Below are 4,734 nucleotides of genomic sequence, written 5' to 3' on the forward strand. Positions count from 1 at the left end.
TTAATATCTTTTTCTGTATCTTCTATGGAAATTGGTCTGTTTACACTTTCCAACTCTAATGGGTCAATTTTGGTAATCTGTATTTTCCTAGGAAATTATCCATTTCATCTAGGTTTCCAAATTTATTTGCTTAGAGGTCTGCAAAATAGTGTCTTATGATTTTTAAAAATTCCTTGTGTTTCAATGGTTATTTCCCCCTTTTCATTTTTTTTTTTTTGATGTATGTGCTTTCTTCCTTGTCCTCGATCAAGTTCACCAGTGTTTTGTTAATTTTTTTAAAAACACAGGATTTTGATTTGTTAATTAGGTATTTTGTTTTTTTAGTCTCTTCCTCAATAATAAAGGTAAATAATAAAGATAAAACTTCATTATTTCCTCATGTATACTTTCTTTTGGTTTACTTTGTTCTTTGTGTGCTTTTATTTTGAGCAAGAAATTTAATTAATTTTTTTCTTCCTTTTTATTGATAAAAGTGTTTAGTGCAATGAGTTTTCTTCTAACCACTACTTTAAATCCCATTGATTCTAATATATAGTGGTTTTATTGTCACTATTTAAAAATATATTTTTTTGTAATTTCAGTTTGTATTATCACTTTCACTCTAGAGTTGCTTAATAGATTTAATTTTTCAAAAATTTCCAGGACTTTTTCTTTTTTTTTTTCCTAGTAAACTCTAGTTTTATTGCATGTGATCAGAGTGTTGTTTGTAATGTGTCCACTTTATGGATGTTACTGATGTTTTCTTTGTGACCTAATTTATGAGCTTTCCTTTTGGTTCTTTTTCTCCTCCATAAGCCAAGAGATTGGAAGACTGTCCCTTTAAGTTGTTTTTATCCCTTTAAATCATGCTTGCCCCTTTAACCAAATCAGTCTCATTAAAGTGCACGTTTTTGGTGTCTGGCCCTTTAAATCGTACATTGAAATTCTTTCCTGTAGTCTGTGCCGTGATCTGCCTGGTTATCTTCTAGTATTTTCAGAGTTAGGGTGGATTTCATCCTGCTGTTGGTTGCTCCAGCTCTCCCGCAGCCACCTTTTCTAGAGTCCCTCCTTTCTCTTCCTTGCTGGCCACAAAACCCTGCTTAGGGTGAGGTTGGAGCAAGTGGGATCATAGTGCCACGATGTAATGACTTTTCTCATTTTACTTACATTTATTTTTCATTTTCAGCATTCTCTGTCTTCAAGTAATGCTGAGGGTGTGGTTTTGTGTAGAATTTTTGTAATGTAAAGTTGTTTGGGGAGAAATTTTGGGAAGTTGGTTACTATACCCTGCCTCTCCCCACAACCCCATCACATCGTCTAGAGCTACCCAGAAGTTCTGCCTTGAAAGGTTTTGAACAAGAGAAGTAATAGGGTCAGATTTACTTAGTTCATGCTGTATAGGGGAGATTGCATTGGAGGCAGGCAAGACAAGCTCAAGTTGAAAAATATATAAATATATTTTTTGGTATCCTTTCAGAACTTACTTAATTTTACTTTGATAATTTAACTTACTTAAATTTACTTTGATAATTTGGAAGTATAAAACTGTACTCTGTGTAACTTGATTGACTCCTGAGAATAAGCTTTTCCGAGATCCTTCATCAGGGGCACTATTTTAGACTTCATGCTCCTCTAAAGGTCCCATTGCTAAAAGGCACTCAGGTTTTTTGTCTTTTTTGGCCCTGTGCTGGTGATTAAAAAATTTTAGGGGTGGGATAAGACACTTTAGCACTAGATTTCCCCCTCCTTTGAATAATAAAAACAGATAAAAGATTTACTCTAGGAATTGGAGAGAGGATGGTGGTGTTGGTGAGCTCTTCACCTTTAAAGGGGGGAGAGCAGGAAGTGAGGAAAGAATAAAATGGATCTGGTATTGCAGTAGCACCAACAGATCAAAGAGACAAATAATAGTCCAGGACTAAGAGAGTGGATTGGAAGTGAAGAGCATTGAAAAACAGGTGAAGAAGCTCATCGGGGAAGGGAAAGGATGCACGAATTAGTGCTGGAGATCCCCACATAAGTCAGGTAGAAATAACAGGATGGCAAAGAGCTGAGATTGTGAAACCAGCTTTCTGCTCTTGTAACGGGTTTGTGCTGACCTAGAATGGCTTTCCTCTAGTTGGCTTCTCTTCTGGGAAACAAACAATAATGCAGTTTGTTTTGAAGTTTGGTCCTGAAATTTTGGAATTTTTTGCCGCTCCTTTGTGGCAGGGGTGACGTGATCAGAGCTGGAGGGAGGATAACGGGGAGGGAGTGGGATTGGGAGAGACTGGAAGCCAGAAACCAGTTTTGAGGCAGTGATAGAGTAGAAAGATAGAAGGCCTGAACTAAGACAGTGGCAATGGAGGCAGAATGGACAGGATTGATGACTGGCTGGAAGAGGGAGAAGGATGGGTTGAGGCCAAGTCTGAAGTTTATGTGCTGGGCAGCTGGGTGGATGATGGAGCCATTAACTTTGGTGACCACTCTGCTGTGCTTGTGAAACCAACAATAGAGTCAAGGGAAGGAGGTCCTGGGGTAGACTTATATTTCAATCAAGCCAGAAAGTGCTTAAGTGCTTAATGATTTTACTCATTAAGTAAAATGAGTAAAATCATAAAGTGCTTAATGATTTTACTCATTCTTGGATGTATTTAGTATTAATGTTAAGTGGACATGCATTGCATACTTTTGTCTGGCTCTCTGTTGGAAACAAAGGTGAATTATTTACCCATTCAGTAACATTTATTTAACATCTACCATACTGTAGGCACTAAGTCAGGTACTAGTGACACAGATAGATCAGACAAATATCTTATTCTCAAGGGACTTATAAATGAATAATGTGAATAATGGAAATATAAGCTAGTAGGCATCAGTGCTGTAAGAGAGACAACTTAGAAGGGCTTTGGTAGTTCAGGAAAAGGGAGCCATAACAGGAAGAAGTCAAGGTAATGAATGGAGAAATTGCTAGTGGGACAGTGGATATTATCAAGAGCATTGGCTTTGAAGTCAGAAAGTCATAATCTTGGCTTTCTCATTTACTAACAGTGTAATATTGGCTAAGTTAGTTAACTATTCTGATGTTCAGTTTCCCTTTCTGTAAAATGGGGATAATAGTTCCTACTTTAATGAGTTACTGTGAAGATTAAATGAAGTAATGCATGCAGAATGCCTAGCACAGTGTTTGGTATAGAGTAGGTGCCCAGTATATGTTGGCACACTCAGTAGAAATGGCTTAAGAGAAGAGAAGGTGATCAGCCCAGTGTCTAGCGCATAGTGCGTACACTAAATATTTATTGAACGAATGAAAAATTAGTTTTGGACCACATTGTGGAATGCCTTGGGGACTCTTAAGTTTATAATCACTGCAGATTTTTGAATTGTGGAGTTGAGTTATCAGAGATACAGACACTTGCGGAAGATAAGCTTTTAAGCCATTTGAGATGTCTTATAGTTTAGAAATCCAGGGGCAGCCAAGTCAGGTAACTCTTCTAATGTTTCAGACAAGACTAGTAAGTCAGGCTGGTTCCCTATTCTCACAGAACTTGAGAGACATACCCATAGTTTATATATAGTAGAGGATGTTGAATGCTGTTGTGGAGGTACAAATAAATGCTTTGGAGGTGGTGAATAATTTGGGGATGAAGAAATCAAGGAAGGCTTCGTGGTGGTGGAAGTAGCTCCATGAGATTTACACATATTCCTGAGATAGGAGGGGATTACAGGTAGGAAAAACATGTTAGTGAAGCACTGAGTATGGATCAGGGATGGATAAGGATTTGGGAAGAAGGAGAAGTGTATTTTGACTGGCTCAGAGTGTGTGGAAAGAGGAGGAGAGGCAGATTTGAAGCATAAGCTGGGACAAAAATCTATGGTATACACTGGAGCCATAGCCTCAGTAAAGTACACAAAATAAGTGGAAGAAATAATTTTGCCTTTTTTCTTTTTCCCATCCGCTATACTCCTTGACATATTTTATATTCCCAACTAATACAGATAGACGTGTTGGCTCCTATCTTGACCTCAAGGAGTATATGTCTAGGTTATGTAAGACTAACAAACAGAAAACATTTAGAAGTAATGCTGGTATAGTATTCCAAAGGTTGTAGGTACTTAGAGGGAAGGATACATATGGGTATATGAAGAGCAGAGTTTCCCAAACTTATTTTCCTATGTTATATCTGCACAGCATCTGCACTATCATTTACCTAATGTATTTATTTAAATAGGTGCATGTTTTTCCTCCCAACTAATTTTCTTTTTAGAACACTTTACATCATTACCTCAGTGGAAAACATGTATCATTTTCCATAAATAGAAATTAATTAAAACAATCTAATAAAGGTAAAACAATATTATTAAATTCTAGCCAAATAGGTTGCCCGCTGGAGGTTGCTGCAGTCATAAAGAGAGATTAGCAAGTCTTAGAAAAGTCTTAATGACATACTGGTTCCAAACTCAGACTTTCTCCTAGCTTTAATCAGAAGATTGAAAAAGAATTTGAAAGGGAATGAGTTTCTCACCATGTGAGTTAATATTCTTTAGTGCTATGTCTGTGCCCCACTCAGAATCAGTGGCGTATTTCTCACAAATTGGGACGTGCCATTTTATTTAAAAAAAATTTTTTTAACATCTTTATTGGAGTATAATTCCTTTACAATGGTGTGTTAGTTTCTGCTTTATAACAAAGTGAATCAGTTATACATATACACATATCCCCATATCTCTTCCCTCTTGTATCTCCCTCCCTCACACCCTCCCTATCCCACCCCT

The sequence above is a fragment of the Lipotes vexillifer genome, unplaced genomic scaffold (assembly GCF_000442215.2).
Source record: "Lipotes vexillifer unplaced genomic scaffold, Lipotes_vexillifer_v1.1 scaffold621, whole genome shotgun sequence".
NCBI classification, from domain to species: domain Eukaryota; kingdom Metazoa; phylum Chordata; class Mammalia; order Artiodactyla; family Lipotidae; genus Lipotes; species Lipotes vexillifer.